The following is a 17911-nucleotide window of genomic DNA, read 5'->3' on the forward strand; positions in this document are numbered from 1 at the left end:
AATGGTGAACTCATACAGCTGTCAACTCTTGTCATTTTAATCCGTTTCACATTTGCTAGCTACCTTTTAGATCGAAGCCCAAATAGAATGATTGAAGATGATAGAAGCCCATCTCCTACTGTAAATAACCTACACACTGTGTGTGTGTGTAGCCAGCCAGCCAGGTAGAAAAATGGCAGAAAAATAAAAGACGGACATCAGAGTATTTTTCAATACACCAAAACGCATAGTAAGAACCCTAGTAGCCTAATATCTCAAAGACTAGTTGATAAAATGTTCATAAGAAAGAAATGAAATTCTAATGGAAATGTTTAACAATGATGTCATTAGGCAGAGCAGGCAACAGATGGCACACAGACAGCAGAGTTGGGGACAGATATGCAGGGACAGACTGGCAGAGACAGGGAGTCTCAGGTAAGTTTGTTGAGTCTTTGTTTGGCAACATTATGAAAGGTTCTCCATTTTTTTGACTTGTAAAATAGGAACATAATTGGAAAATGCCATGGATACCCCCACTCTCAACTTAAACTGGTGACTGAACTAAGATTTGTTAAAGGCAATGGTATTGCTGTTGTGATTAATTGTGTAGTTTTGGGTACCGGTAGTTAGGAGTATGGCAAACACCTTATTTCTTTGGTTCCTCAATATACATTTACCATATTACAATGTAGGCTATGTGTTACAGCATTACTTTTGGTGTCCCCCTCAGGAATTGCTCTTGAGAAAATTTCATGTAATTGTCCCCTCCAAAGTTGATATCAGATTTTCGCCAATGTCTCTGAAGCTATGGTTTTGGCAGATGAGTATGTTTTGACTGACAAATGTGACTTTGCAGAGTCCCGTATTCGGAGTGAGTGGGGACGTTCAGAGAGATTTGGTCCTCGCGCACAGACACTCTGGTTTACGGGCAGAGTTGAATTAATCTAGGATTGAGCCTGGCTCCTGTGGAAAAGCTGACTTTATTCTCGAGTGTCATTACTGTTAGGGTTCAGGTCATTGGAAAACGAATGTCCTGTTCTCAAAGCAAAGGGTAAATTCAGTACTCGCACTAACGTGAAACCTAAGCCTACAGCGTTAGCAGCGCCTGTCCCACATCAGTTCGCTCCTGTCATGACGTTGCCCTGTTGGGGGAGGTTTATGACCCCCATAAATACCTTTCCCCCCTTTTCTCTCCACTCTACAGAATGGACTCTTGGAAAGCCCTTTGTTAACATAGAGTATGGTAACATAAAAAGGTTAGGGGGAAAATAACAATATTTCAGTAATCCAACCAGTTGAAAGTGTCCGTTGGTACTTAAAGAATATGATGTCAGATCAGTTGGTGTCTAGGACAATATCTGATGATAGGACGACAAATTGTATCATGGAAATTCTACACATTCTAGTTATCAGATTCACATGCAATTGTTGTGCAATTTAAATGTTTAAATATGCAACTTTTTGTGATAAGATGAAATGTAATTTTAGCTTCTAAATGAGAGAATTGTTTTCATAAAGTGAACTATGCTCATTCAGTGGCCACGCCCATGTGAACAGACATTGGTTGAGAATTATGAAACACGCCCTTCTCTCCCCCACTACAAAAGCCCGTTGACGGAAGTCAAACTTTTGTTCCCGACGACATGAGTCCTGATGTCCATACGTTTTAAAAGGGCTAATTTCAACTACAACCTAACAAAATTAACTTTAGTTCCCGATGACGTGAGGACTGGTGTCCATACATTTAAAAGGGCTAATTTCAACGTGGAGGTGATGATCACCACGCGGGAATGGTGAATTTCGACTAGACCAGCCAGAATATAGCACGAACTGAGTATGGCAACTTGGTATGAACTTTGAACTTTTATTCATTAAAGAAGTGATAACTCAACTTCTACTGTAGGATGTATCAGCAGCAGCTGTAAACATACGTGGCCTAGGAAAGGACAGACAATCTCCTGAGAAGACAGGGTACAACATATTCACACTACAACACAACAGCAAGAGATTCTACAAAGGACAAGGGCGTTCTCTGCTGGGCAAACCAGTCTTCCATCTTCGACTCATCTATCGAAGCGCAGCTCAGTGTAACTATATCTTGCATTTTCCTTTTCCGAATGGGTGGTTAATAGAATGCATAAGATTCTGTATTTATGTTAGCATAGCTTTTCAAGGTCCGCCAGAGACCCAACAATCTCCTTTGTACCTCAGTCTTCCTGCTCTTTCATTCTAACCCAACCCCCTTTGTGTAACCAGCCGTCATATTGGTTTCGTAGAATAGAACACGATCTTGATGTTGGGGATGCTGACCCCGTCCGTCAGCGGTTCCATAGAGTTTCTTTAGGGAAACTGCGTTGTCTGGATGCTGAGCGGTACATGGAGAGTAATATTGCAGAGCCTTCTTTCTCCAGCTGGGCTTCTCCCTGTATCTTGGTCAGTAAACCAGATGGGACAAACAGATTTTGTACAGACTACCGTAAGGTAAACACTGTCAGTAAGCCAGATTCATTTCCACTTCCTCGGATGGAGGACTGCGTTGATCAGGTCGGAGCAGCTAAGTTTAAAAAGGTCAAACTTGCTCAAAGGGCTATTGGCAGGTGCCACTGACAAGTAGGCCACGTGAAATCTCTGCCTTTATTACACCCTTCGGTCTGTACTCTTATTAGGTTATGAGTTTTGGCCTGCGTAAAGCACCGGTCACTTTTCAGTGCCTTATGAATAAGGTTGTCTCCAGTCTGGTCGGGTGTGCTGTTTATCTGGACGATGTAGTGGTTTAGGCAGATACTTGGGAGGAGCATCTGTCCCGTATTCAAGCCTTGTTCAACTGTTGCGTGCCTTGGTAAGGTGGTTGGGCAGGGTGAAGTGCGTCCTGTTTGGGCTAAAGTGGTAGCTATTGATGCTTTTCCACTACTAAAAACTACTAAAAAGGAACTGATGCGGTTCTTGGGAATTATTGATTATTACCGTAGTTTCTGTAAGAACTTCTCTACCGTAGTCGCTCCCCTGACAGATTTGTTGAACGCTAAGGCTGTTTACGTCTGGTCTCCTCAATGGCAACAGGCTTTTGAAGACGCAAAGAGGTTGCTTACCGCAACTCCAGTGCTGGCTGCTCCTTGCATGTATTTGTCATTCACCTTGCAGGTGGATGCCAGTCACGTGGGGGAAGGTGCAGTCCTGCTGCAAGCAGATGTGTCCGGTGTTGAGAGGTCTGTTAGCTTCTTTTCCAAGAAGTTTAACCCTTATCAGATAAACTACTCCGTGGTGTAAAAAGAAGCGCTAGCACTCATATGGGCGCTACACCAATTCGAGGTCTATGTTGGGTCACGTGTAGTACCTATTGTGGTCCACATTGATGAGGTCAATATCCTTCCAGGATACCCGGGCCAGGTCGATTAGAAGCGCCTGCTCGCAGAAGTGTTTTAGGGAGAATTTGACAGTGATGAGGGTTGGTCCGTGGACCCATAGCGTATGCAGGCAATGAGGCAGTGATTGCTGAGATCCTGATTGAAAATAGCAGAGGTGTATTTGGAGGGCAAGTTGGTCAGGATAATATCTATGAGGGTGCCCATGTTTACAGATTTAGGGTCGTACCTGGTGGGTTCCTTGATAATTTGTGTGAGATTGAGGGCATCTAGCTTAGATTGTAGGACTGCCGGGGTGTTAAGCATATCCCAGTTTAGGTCACCTAACAGAACAAACTCTGAAGATAGATGGTGGCAGTATCAGGGCAGGCAGAATGGTCAAAACCAGGACAACAGGAGCACAGGGTAACCACTGGTAGGCTTGACAAACAAAACAAACTGGCAACAGAACACAGGTATAAATACACAGGGGATAATGAGGGAAGATGGGAGACACCTGGTTGGGGTTGGAGACAAGTACAAAGACAGGTGAAACAGATCATTTATTTGCAATATCGACCAATAGAGATATACACAATTTTAGCACAGAAACAAATTGCAACCAGGTTTCTATGTTCATAAGACTAATAAGAAAATATGTCAAATGACTTAAATATCGGAAAGGTGTACCAATCTAAAGGTTATTGTAAACATGGTGGAAGATCCTCAGCTAATTGTGTGTGTAGAAAAAAATATCTGCATTGTTTTCAATTGCAGTTATTGTCAAAGTCCCTTCAAGCGTATCTTGCGGAGCTTGGGTTGTAGAGGGAAATAGATGAAACGTAAGTGTTCCTGAGTGTTTTAGCTTTCAGGAAATGTGTCATAATAGCTACTATACCCAACCGTTTAAAAGGTAAATAAAAAGGTGGAGGAAGCATACAGAAAATCAAGCACAGTTGGATCAGACAGGAAACCTGAGTGTTGCATCAGCTGATAGCATAAGCTGATGTTGCACCAATTAGATCGTCACTCTATGGCGGTCTACTTAGTCCACCAGGTTCTGGAAACAATTCTCTGATGGCTGCTGCGTGCAAGCTACAGTATGTGTTGGTGTTCTTGGTGACATGCTATTGCTGTAATGTCGTTACTCGCATGCATGTGTTTCCTTCCTGCAGGGGGGTTGGTATAGCATACCTTCCTCTCTGCCTGTAATTATTATTATCTTAACATTATGCATGCTCTGGCAGTGAGCTCCCCCCCGAAGGAGCATGTATTTTAATATTAAACGAACACGTGGCGTTTCCTGTCTGTCCGCTCCATTTGCCACAACCAGAGCTGGTCACAACCGCTAAACACCGCATATCAGAGAAGGGCCTAGAGAGGAGGAAGGCAAGATAACAAAGAAATTATGTATTATTAAAGGAAAGTATGCCAACTTCACGAGGCCCCTGATGATGTGAGGCACCAGGCAATTTCCTGAGTTCCTTATTGCTATGTCAGCCACTGGGTGACAACCTCAACACAACAAGCATTGCAACAATTACACCAGCCAGCGTCACTGTTTACATAGTAGATAAGTGTCCTTGGCTTACCTCTATTCATCATGCATCAAGTCGTATTTCTGAGAAAAAGGGGCATTGTGGGCCGTTGATTTGTTCTCTCACCTTGTGTACACTGTTAATGCCTCTCCCCAGTAACACAAGGATTTGGCACTTGGATCCAGCTGTGTTGTAGCGGTCGCTTTCACACTCGTTATGACAGACAGACATAAACTCACAGACAGACGTATGTGTGTGTGTGTGTCTCTCTCTCTCTCTCTCTCTCTCTCTCTCTCTCCTCTTATCTCTCTCCTCTCTACCTCCCGCCCTCCTCTCTCCCTCTCTTTAACTTCCTCTGTCTCTTATCTCTACCTCCTCTTTATGCCCCCAATTCTCTTCCCTCTCACTCGCCCTTCTTTCACCCCTACCACCCTCTCCCTCCCTCCTTCTCTCTATCGCTCTCTATTTCTCATTCTGTCTCTCTCCCTCCCTCCCCCTTCACCCTATCCCTTCTCTCTCCCTTATTTCTCTCTCTCCCACCTCTCATCTGTCTCCCTTCTCTCTCCCTCCTCTGTCTGTCTGTTGACTCGCACTTGCTTTCCCTCCTCTCTCTCTTCTCCCACCTTCACCTTCACCCTCTCCCCTTTCTCCCCCTCCCTCACTCTCCCCCTACTCTCTCTCCTTCCTTCTCCCCCTCATCACTCTCTCTCTCTCCCTCCCCCTCCTCTCTCTGCAAGACCGTTGTGTCCAATGGAGGTCAAAAAATACTTTTTGGACTAATGACTACGAATGTCATATTCCGGGTCATGCCTGTTCCCCGGTCACAAATATGTATAATACAAATATTCCAAAACATGCATCCTGTTTGCAATAAGGCACTAAAGTAAAAATGCGAAAAAAGTTAATTTCTTTGCCACATTATGTCCTGAATACAAAGTGTTATGTTGGTGGCAACTTCAACACAACACATTACCGAGTACCACTCTTAATATTTTCAAGCATGGTGGTGGCTGCATCATGTTATGGGTACACTCTTAGCACCTTACAGGGGGGAACCCTTTTTGGTGCTGGGTAGAACCCATTGCAGAGGGTTCAATGTAAGGTACTTCAAATAACTCCCTCTATATGGTTCTACCTAGAACGCTCTATGAAGGGTTTTGCCTAGAACCCTCTATGAAGGGTTCTACCATCCTTAGAAATGTAATTATTTATGACTATACATTCCATATATCATCAGACCATTATTTGAGGGCCTAATTATAGCCTAACACAGTGATGTTAGGAAGCTCCTAGTTTACAGGTCAGATGCAAAGTGATTTGTATTTCCTATTGGAATGCAGCCAGAGTTAGGATTTCCAACAAGTGGCATTGTTAATCACCTGCCCCTTTCCTACTGCCAAGGTAGGGAATATTGATTACTGAGACTACCTCAATAATCTAAACTGGAACAACCATCTCAGTAATGGGTGCAATAAATCCAGTTACTAACAGATTGGTTAGTTTTGAAAATAGTATGTTATTTATCTTTGAGTAGCATAGAATATATCAACCAAGCAATGTACAGATATTACAGTAAAACAAACAATTCTTAAAACATCCCTGCAATAGAGCATGCTGGGAAATATTATAGTTCAATGTAAAAAAAACCTTGCCTTCCAAAGAACCCTTTCTTTAAAAAGCGATGTCTTTGGATGTTAAAGGTTCTATGTAGAACCCTTTGCCTTAAAAATAACCCTTGTCTTCCAAAAAGGGTTCTTCTGATCAAAACAGTTATTGGTAGAAGTAGAACCCTATCCCTCTGCACATCACTTTTTTGGAACGTGTATGCTTGTCATCGGCAAGGACTAGGGAATTTTTTGGGATAAAAACATGTCATAGAGTAAAGCACAGGCAAAAATCCTTGAGGAGAACCTGGTTCAGTCTGCCTTCCAACAGACAGAGGAAGACAAATTCCCCATTCAGCAGGACAATAACCTAAAACACAAGGCGAAATATATACTGGAGTTTCTTACAGAGATGACATTGAACATTCCTGAGTGGCCTATAGTTACAGTTTTGACTTAAAATGGCTTGAAAATCTATGGCAAGACATACAAATGGTTGTTTAGGAATGATCAACAACCAACTTGACAGAGCTTGAAGAATAATATGCATAGCGCTTAGAGACTTACCCAGGAAGATTCACAGCTGTGATCACTGCCAAAGGTGAGTCAAACATACTATATATTGACTTAGGGGTGTGAATACTTTAGGGGGTGTGAATAGATCTGTATTTCATTTTAAGTACATTTGCAAAAACAAATAAAAACATGATTTCACTTTGTCATTATGGGTTTTTTTTGTGAGAGAAAAAAATATATTGAATCCATTTTGAACTCAGGCTGTAACACAACAAAATGTGGATGAAGTCAAGGGGTATGAATACTTTCTGAAATCCCTGTAAGCGTCAACCCTATGATACTCACCTTTCTCATTGAATGCCAAGTTTTGACATAAGCATCTATTGGTTGACACTCATCTCTTCCCATTGACTGCAATGTATTGACATAAGCACCAATTTGTTGATGATCATCTTTATAAACTCAGCAACAAAAAGAAATGTCCCTTTTTCAGGACCCTGTCTTTCAAAGATAATTTGTAAAAATCGAAATAACTGAACAGATCTTCATTGTAAATGGTTTAAACACTGTTTCCCATGCTTGTACAATGAACCATAAACAATTAATGAACATTCCCCTGTGGAACGGTCGTTAAGACACTAAAGCTTTACAGACGGTAGGCAATTAAGGTCACAGTTATGAAAACTTAGGACACTAAAGAGGCCTTTCTATTGACTCTGAAAAACACCAAAAGAAAGATGCCCAGGATCCCTGCTCATCTGTGTGAACGTGCCTTAGGCATGCTGCAAGGAGGCATGAGGACTACAGATGTGGCCAGGGCAATAAATTGCTATGTCCATACTGTGAGACGCCTAAGACAGCACTACAGGGAGACAGGACGGACAGCTGATCGTCCTCTCAGTGGCAGACCACGTGTAACAACACCTGCACAGGATCGGTACATCTGAACATCACACCTGCGGGACAGGTACAGAATGGCAACAACAACTGCCCGAGTTACACCAGGAATGCACAATCCCTCCATCAGTGCTCAGACTGTCCGCAATAGGCTGAGAGAGGCTGGACTGAGGGCTTGTAGGCCTGTTGTAAGGCAGGTCCTCACCAGACATCACCGGAAACAATGCCACCTATTGGCATACATAGGCATACATGCATTATCAGCAACCATCTCTCCTGTGTTCCAATGGCATGAAGTGTTAGCTAATCCAAGTTCATCATTTTAAAAGGACAATTGATCATTAGAAAAGCCTTTTGCAATTATGTTAGCACAGCTAAAAATTGTTGTCCTGATTAAAGAAGCAATAAAACTGGCCTTCTTTAGACTAGTTGAGTATCTGGAGCATCAGCATTTGTGGGTTTGATTACAGGCTCAAAATGACCAGAAACAAAGACATTTCTTCTGAAACTCATCAGTCTATTCTTGTTCTGAGAAATGAAGGCTATTCCATGCGAGACATTGCAAAGAAACTTAAGATCTCGTACAACGGTATGGACTACTCCCTTCTCAGAACAGCGCAAACTGGCTCTAACCAGAATAGAAAGAGTAGTGGGAGGCCCCGGTGCACAACTAAGCAAGAGGACAAGTACATTAGTGTCTAGTTTGAGAAACAGACGCCTCACAAGTCCTCAACTGGCAGCTTCATTAAATAGTACCCGCAAAACACCAGTCTCAACGTCAACAGTGAAATAGGCGACTCCGGGATGCTGACCTTCGATAGCAAAGGGTCTGAATACGTAAATAAGGTATTTCTTCTTTTTTTTTTATACATTTGCATAAACATCTAAAAACCTGTTTTCACTTTGTCAATATGGGGTATTGTGTGTAGATTGTTGAGAAAAGGGGCCTCCCGAGTGGCGCAGTGGTCTAAGGCACTGCAGTGCTAGCTGTGCCACTAGAGATTCTGTGTTCGCGACCGGGAGACCCATGGGGCGGCGCACAACTGTCCCAGTGCTGTCCGGGTTAGGGGAGGGTTTGGCCAGCAGGGATATCCTTGTCCCACACTAGCAACTCCTGTGGCGGGCCAGGTGCAGTGCACGCTGACATGGTCGCCAGGTGTATGGTATTTCCTCTGACACATTGGTGCGGCTGGCTTCCTGGTTAACTGAGCATTGCGTCAAGAAGCAGTGTGGCTTGGTTGGGTTGTGTTTTGGAGGATGCACGGCTTTCGATCTTCCCCTCTCCCAAGTCCGTACGGGAGTTGCAGCGATGAGACAAGACTGTAACTACCAATTAGGAAGAAAAATGGGTAAAAATAAAATAAGTAAATAAAAAGATTGATTAGAATTTTTTTATTTAATCCATTTTAGAATGAGGCTGTGATGTAACAAAGTGTGGCAAACGTCAACGGGTCTGAATACTTTCAGAATTAGGTATGCATGATGTATCGGTAAGCATATCGGAATCGGACGATATTAGCTAAAAATGCCAACATGGGCATCGGCCCAATGTGTAGTTTTACGGTGTTGTGCAAAACCGATGTCAAAGCTGCCTATATAACGTAGGTAGATGATGTAATGACTCATTGAAAAATATAGCACTACACCTGCAACACAGCATTCCTAACCTAGCCCACAATGTCTGCTGTGTGGATCAAGCAGTCAACAAGTAGAGCAGTCATTTGAAAGAGTAAAACAATTTCAGTGAGACAACTCAAAGGCAAAATCAATTAAAGCAAAGATAATGGAATTCTTAGCCCTTGACAATCAACTGTTCTCTGTCGTGGATGATGTTGGCTTTTGCCGACTGGTCAAGCACCGGTACACACTACCAAGTATCGTGCTATTTTTCAGATGTTGCCCTACCGGAGTTACACAGTATTGTTGAAACTCACATCCATAAGCTACTTGCTATGGGTGTCACTGCTATTGGCTTCACCACTGACATTTGGATCAGCGATGTCAGCCCCATGACAGCAAAGTGGGTTGACAAGGATTTCATACTGAGGAAAGCTGTATTGCATGCTCAAGAATGTGAGGGTTCTCATACTGCTGCTGCCATTTCAAAGGCCACACTCCTAACTCAATTCGAACAACTGACTCGAGATTTAAGCTCAACTGCGTCTGTACAGCATCGTTTTTAGACGACACTGCTGAACACCCATCACATGCACACATACTCAGCTGTGGGGCTTACAAGACTTCATATAATTTCATATAATTTTCAAGACTTCAATGTAGCAGTGGAACAATTATCACAATATTGGAATATAACTTCAAATAAAATAAATCAATATAGGCTACAGCAGAACACACATATGAGAATATATAGCCCTCCTGCCTACGTGATAATATGAAACACATATTCATATTACAAACTTGTTCAGTGCTGTGAAGATGAAGGGGGGAAAAAATCCTACCTTTGTATTCAAAACCTTCCACAATGACTCTCCCCATGTCAAGTCCATGAGAGTCAACTCCTTGCTCAAAGCAATGAGCGGGCATGAGGCTGTGATGTGTAGCCTCCAAAGGCTGTTCTGAAGACTCTGTAGGCTGTAGTGTCTATATTTTTTTTTCATTTTCGGTGTAAACCTGTGTATCCTCTTTAACCTCTTTAATCCTCTTTTAGTCTACAAGGCTTGCTGCCACCAAATGCGCCTTGGTTCAGGCATGTTCAAAAATATTTTTTCTGAGGGCTCTTTGTTGTTGTTATTTTTTACGTCTGATGCATAGGATGTTAAGATGTTACTGTACATTCCACCCACTCTTTTGCTAGTTTAATCCCTTCAGTTGTTTCTAGACCCAAACTCCCTACCTTTTTGCATATAGTACAGCCCAAGTTTGAATTCTGCATGACAAGCTAGTGGTTATACGTTTGCTTGTTCTTGAACTGCAAATTGAGGCTGCTCCGAGCACTTCGTGAGTGGATGCACAGCCCCCCTTCCCCCCATTGCCCCATCTCCCTCTCCCACTGAGCCTGACTAGCTAGTAGACCTACTAGCTAGTGGAGATGCTGGTGGTGATGCTGAACTGTCGGGATTAGCATCGCCATCAGGAACAGTGTGCCCCTCACTCTCCTCCGGCATTGACGGTTCTCTGGCTCGTTCTGGGTTCAACTCACCATCTTTCTCTGGATTTTTGGACTTGAAAAATGTCAAACTCGATTGCCTTTTCTTATTTATTTTTTATTTGGCTTTCCCACGATTCAAATTCAGAGATGGCTAGAAATAAAATCACACTGTAATGGTCACATACACATATTTAGCAGATGTTAATGCAGGTGTAACGAAATGTTTGTGTTCCTAGCTCTAACAGTGCAGTAGTATCTAACAATTCACAACAGTGCGAATAGTGAAATAATTAATAAATCATGCCGCGAGAGGTACCGGATCTGGGCAAATAGGTGCCTAAGTCAAATCTGAGAGGTGCCTTATCAGCTTTGCACACTCTTGGCATTCTCGCAACCAGCTTCATGAGGTAGTCACCTGGATTTCAATTAACAGATGTGCCTTGTTAAGAGTTAATTTGTGGAATTTCTTTCCTTCTTAATGTGTTTGAGCCAATCAGTTGTGTTGTAACAAGGTAGGGGTGGTATACAGAAGTAGCCCTATTTGGTAAAATACCAAGTCTATGTTATGGCAATAACAGCTCAAAAAGCAGAGAGAAACAGCAGTCCATCATTACTTTAAGACATGAAAGTCAGTCAACATGGAACATTTCAAGAACTTTGAAAGTTTCTTCAAGTGCAGTTGCAAAAACCATCAAGCGCTGTGATGAAACTGGCTCTCATGAGGACAGCCACAGGGAAGGAAGACCCAGAGTTACAGAGGAAAAATGTATTAGAGTTACCAGCCTCAGAAATTACAGCCCAAATAAATGCTTCACAGAGTTCAAGTAACAGACACATCTCAACATCAACTGTTCAGAGGAGACTTTGTGAATCAGGCATTCATGGTCAAATTGCTTCAAAGAAACCACTACTAAAGGACACCAATAATAAGAAGAGACTTGCTTGGGCCAAGAAATACGAGCAATGGACATTAGACCGGTGGAAATCTGTCCTTTGGTTGGATGAGTCCAAATTTGATATTTTTGGTACCAACCGCTGTGTCTTTGTAAGACTCAGAGTAGGTGAACGGATGATCTCCGCATGGGTGGTTCCCATCATGAAGCATGGAGGAGGAGGTGTGATGGTGCGGGGGTGCTTTTCTGGTGACACAGTCTGTGATTTATTTAGAATTCAAGGTACACTTAACCAGCATGGCTACCACAGCGTTCTGCGGCGATACCCCATCCCATCTGGTTTGCGCTTAGTGGGACTATCATTTGTTTTTCAACAGGACAATGACCCAACACACCTCCAGGCTGTGTAAGGGCTATTTGACCAAGAAAGAGAGTGATGGAGTGCTGCGTCAAATGACCTGGCCTCCACAATCACCCGACCTCAACCCAATTGAGATGGTTTGGAATGAGTTGGACTGCAGAATGAAGGAAAGCAGCCAACAAGTGCTCAGCATATGTGGGAACTCCTTCAAGACTGTTGGAAAAGCATTCCAGTTGAATCTGATTGAGAGAATGCCAAGAGTGTGCAAAGTTGTCATCAAGGCAAATGGTGGTTACTTTGAAGAATGTCAAATGTAAAATGTATTTTGATTTGTTTAACACTTTTTTGGTTACTACATGACTTAAATATGTGTAATGTATGTCTTCACTATTATTCTACAATGTAGAAAATAGTAAAAATAAAGAAAAACCCTTGAATGAGTAGGTGTGTCCAAACTTTTGACTGGTACTATATATTAAGTTCACAATTTTTTAACAGATTGACCAATGGTGTTTATATAAATTGTGAAGAGAACAGGTCCCAAAATCGACCCATGTGGTACACCAGTATGCACTTCAAGAAATTCAGACTTAACCCCAAAAATCACGATGGCCTGAGTTCTGTCACTAAGATAATAATGAAACCATGACGAAGGTTCAGAGTTCAGGCCTACAGTATCAAGGACAACTTATTCAATAAAATAGCATGATCCACTGTATCAAAAGCATTTGACAGGTCCACAAACAAAGCAGCACATTTCATTTTAGTGTCTAAAGCATTGACAAGATCATTAAGAACTAAAGTGGTTGCTGTAATAGTGTAATGCCAAAGCCTAAACCATGATTGGTTTACATTCAAAATACATACACTCAGATAAAAAAAGAACAAAGTTGTACATTTACCAAGGATTCAAGAATCTTAGCTTGACAAGGAAGCCTTGAAATGGGGCAATAATTATTAAAAGCTTGCCAGTCCAGGCCTAAGCCTGTGTTCCTGGCCTTGACCCAAGCATCATGTCTTTTATGAATAACTTCTGATAATTTCGGAGTGTACCAGACATTCAACCTACCTTTAACCCATCATTTTTTTGAAGGGAGCATGATTATCCACAATAGTATTGAAGACATATAGAAAAAAAGCTGAAATCTAAATCAGGTTCAGGGATAGGTGAAATAAAATTAAGGTCACTAAAATGAAGATAATGAAAAAAGCCTGTTCACTGAAGTTTCGAAAGTTCCTTTTCGTAATATCACGAGGCTTATATATTTTTTTGAATTCTCCATACCTTATATTCCAATTCGTCCAACATTATGCATGCCCACTATTATATTGGGCAGCCACTATTTGAGAACTCATCTGGTTTAGAAATCAAACTCTGGTTATCTTATTGCAAGGTATGCTATATGTCTAGGCTATGCCATATGTATTGGCTAATATGCATATGCAGATGTCATTTTTAAACCTCCATTCTAGAACACAGTACATGACACACACTGCCGTGTCTGGACTATCATTAAATGTGAAGACTGTTATTTCATCAAATCAATTCTCTATGTGTAATTATTATTATTATGTGATTAAATGAATCATGTAAACTTTAATTAACTAGGAAGTCGAGGCACCACGAGAAAATGTTTATAGAGTCTCTATTTCCCGAATCGACTCTTCAGATATTCTCACATCTTATCGATTAGGCTTCTATTAATGTATCATTATTACCTCATCAGTTCTCATTACTGAACGTTGCAAACCCTTGGATATCTGCACGAACCCTAGCCTAAATGATGAGTCAGTGATATACAAATTGGCTTAATTATTTATTTACTAACTAACTAAATAATCACAGAAATACATAACAAACAAACAGTAGATATTGGTTACTAACACAATGAATTGATAAGTCCCTAGTGGGCTAAACCGGTATCACGGCTTGGTAGACAATGGAAAGGGGTGGGGACAGGAAAAGCGGGAAAGACAAAATGGATTCACTACACTCAGTTGATAATTATATTCATTGAAATACTGATCCATTGCACATGAATGGACACTCATTCAAAAATAATTGCAATGTATATTTTTACGCCCACATACCGTTGTTGTCTTCTCTGTTGGAATCGCCGATCCGTCTGTTGGAGAGTCAGTTCATCAGAGAGTCTCTGGTTAACTTCCCCAGAAGTCAAAATGTATTTCGTAGTTGTCGCTTTCTCAGTGGCTCTGGATAGTGTATGGTGTAATGGATACGTCAGGCATACAGATGGCCATTGCATAGATAGATAGATGCTTCCACGGTTGTCGGTATTCTCGTACTAGACTTATGTAATTTCCAGCTGCAGACTAGTAATTATACGTCTAGGATTTGCTCTTATTCTGTAGTGATCGATAGTCTCAGAGTTCCAGCCATGTAGCCAAAACTACGCGCTCTCTGGTCTCCTGGGCCTATAGAGTTGTAGTTCTTAACCATTTCAACATGTAGTGTCGTCTCCATATTTTCTGGTCTAATGTAAAGTTCATCAGGAGTGGGTTTATACACTTCTGAGAAAAGGGCGGTCCATGACGCCGACGTAATGTCTATGCTCACGTGGGTGTGGCCCCTGATTTGGTTAACTTAAATGAAAATCCATATTTTCTCATTTAGAAGGTTAACATCACATTACATCTTTTCACAAATAGTTTCATGTTTAATCACATACGCTTCACAATATTTAGATGTAAACCCCATAAGTAAGAAGTGTACACAACCAAAGACACAGTAATGAGTGTTTCCTGTCCTTCATGAGATCACCAAATAAAACACACTCGTCATGACTGTCCCTTAAGTGTCCATGGATGACTCCCACATTCTCAAAAATATAAATATTGTTTAATTATTCAAACTTTTGATGTCCAAGGGTCTCTCTGTGTTCCACAGTTTACATTCCAATCTCGAACACTACAGAGCATAGGGGCAGCGTATTTTATGACCGACCATAAAACATCAGACTTCCAACTTTTATGAGAGAGAGCACGCTGTAGAGGGGACCCACTGTAACTTGATCCTTCAGATTGTCACAGGAGAGTTATGACAACACAAACAAACACACACACACACACACACACACACACACACACACACACACACACACACACACACCTTTCAATATACATTTATTTGGGTTTCTATACAAAGTATATGATTGAAAGTTTCTTTAAGCCTGCAGCTAGTTACTTGGAATGAGACATATATTCATGCCAAAACATGATAAAAAAAATACTTATTTGAGACTTGTGCTGTACAGTTTATAACTGTGGCAATGAACACAACAAAATACACCTTTTTAACACACAAGGTATCTTTTGTCTAGCGGCAAACATTTACTACAGGCTGTGGTGTATCCACTAACATATCTTCACTAGCATCACTTGTTTTCTAAATTATTTTCATTGCCTCCGCATAGGAGATTCGATTGACCACTCTAACTTTTGCCACTTCAATCTCCTTCACCCTTACAGGACACTCCAGGAACTCAGGCTCATGATCCCATCACAATTGCAACATCGTCGTCCTTCTACACACCGTTCTTCAGTATACTCTGTTCATCTGCATACACTTGAAACATGGCCAAATCCTTTACGATTCTTACACTGTAGTGGTTTGGGGACGATAGCTCTTACAACGCATCTTACATAACCAAACTTTACATGGGTAGGTATTTGCTCTTTATCAAAAAAACAACAGGACTGACAGACTTTCTTTTTTTTCTCCATTCACCCAGCGGGTCAGACACTGGGCACCAACTACACCAGGAATTATCTTCAGGTATTCAACCTGAACATCCGTCGTCAACCCTGAGATGACTCCTTCGACAGATGATCTACTCCGAAGTTCAAATCACAAAACTTCTGTTGTCTGGATTCTTTTGGGGCCCACTGCAATCTTCCTCTGCTCTTCAGAATTACAATGAGTCAAAATATGACCACTCCTGGTCACTCTGACAGACTTCACTTTTCCAAGCGCATACTTCACCAAGTTCATCCAATGTCAATTGCATGAACTTGACAAAATCATGTGATCATAGGTCATGAAGTTGGTTCAACGTAATTTTATAAAAATTACGTGGAAACAACTTTGATTCTACCAGTGTGTGCCCAGTGAGTATTGTGAACCAAGGGTGTTTTTGTTTGACCCATGTGAACGTGACCAAAGACATGACAAATAGGAACCAACTTTGCTGCAATTCATGAATACAGTGGATATGTGCAGATTAATGTGATATTTGAGGTTCTCTCTCACCAATTCATTGTACACATATATTTTTCAGTGTGTCATGTCCTGACCATAGAGAGCTCTTATTTTCTATGGTAGAGTAGGTCAGGGCGTGACTGGGGGGGTTTATCTAGTTTAATGTTGTTTGGTTGTAGTTTCTTTTTTCTATGTTGGGGTTTTTGTATAATCCCCAATTAGAGGCAGCTGGACATCATTGTCTCTAATTGGGGATCATATTTAAGTAGTTGTTTTTCCCACTTGTGTTTGTGGGAGATTATTTTGAGTTAGTGCATGTAGCACCTCTGTCGTCGTGGTTTGTTTATAGTTTATTGTTTGTCTTGCAAAGTTTCACATTAAAATAAAAGATGTGGAACGATACCCACGCTGCGCCTTGCTCTCCTTCCTACGACGATTGTGACAGTGTGTGATATAGGAGTTGGAGACGTTTATTTCGACTTTTTAAAGAATAATTTGTATAAACAATGGCAACACTGCCATGTTGTGCTAAGCCTTGCTGTTGTCTTAGGTCTCTACTTATGTAGTGTTGTGTTGTCTCTCTTGTCCTGATGTGTGTTTTGTCCTATATTGATATTTTAATTTTTTTATTTTTAATCCCAGCCCCCGTCCCCGCAGGAGGCCTTTTGCCTTTTGGTAGGCCGTCATTAGAAATAAGAATTTGTTCTTAACTGACTTGCCTAGTTAAATAAAATAAATAAATAAAATGTTGGAAAACCACATCAGTGTCTGACTTTTGGCTGTCGCAGATGCACCTCCCCCGACTTCAAGCCTTGACTTTGGTCTGCAGTCGGTTGCTTTTTTCTTACCACTCAAATGCGCCTTGTGTCTGTGGTGCCACAGCGAGAGGGATAACTGGGCCCTAAATCAGTCTTCTTCAGCAGGTTGCGTTTTTTTTTTTGCTCACCAAGTGAGGAGTTTTTATATGTGTTGAATTTGCTTAACAAAAAATGTAATGACTTATTTGCTACATGTGGCTTATTTGATCAAACTGAAGTTTCGTAATGCTTAGGTTGTTATGAGTGTGCTGATTAGTAGATGTGACATCCTGGCAATTTAGAGAAAAAACACTTTATGTCAGTGCCTGTTGTTCAAATTCGTATCTGCTCTCTCATTGGTTAGAATGGTCCCACCTTGCCTCCTCCCGACTCCCTTACATTTTGGAAAACATTTATTTTATTTTCATTGTTAGAGCGGCCTCTTGAGTATCTGGACAATATAATGGATCATCTGTGCCACAGTGGAAAAAATCTGGTCATCACTAGTTACCACTGCCACAAGGTCAGGATAAAGATGAGTCTGTGACAGTAGGGGTGAAGTTTTTGGAAAAAGTGGACCTTTGCCCTTTGGCTGATCCACAGAGTTGGGTGCTGCGGAATCGGTAAGGGTAACCAGAAGTGGTCTTGTGATAATTG

At 41.5% G+C, this 17911-nt stretch overlaps 1 protein-coding gene across 1 annotated transcript in view; it reads left to right on the top strand.

Moving 5' to 3' along the window:
* The first annotated feature begins 1616 nt into the window (after window positions 1-1616).
* Window positions 1617-17911, top strand: part of LOC106584063 (zinc finger CCCH domain-containing protein 3) — a 119241-nt gene continuing 102946 nt past the window's right edge. The window contains exon 1 of the mRNA XM_045706115.1: window positions 1617-2066. The gene's annotated coding sequence lies outside the window, so the exon portion shown is untranslated. The remainder of the gene's footprint in view (window positions 2067-17911) is intronic.

This window comes from Salmo salar, chromosome ssa23 (genome assembly GCF_905237065.1).
Source record: "Salmo salar chromosome ssa23, Ssal_v3.1, whole genome shotgun sequence".
NCBI classification, from domain to species: Eukaryota; Metazoa; Chordata; class Actinopteri; order Salmoniformes; family Salmonidae; genus Salmo; species Salmo salar.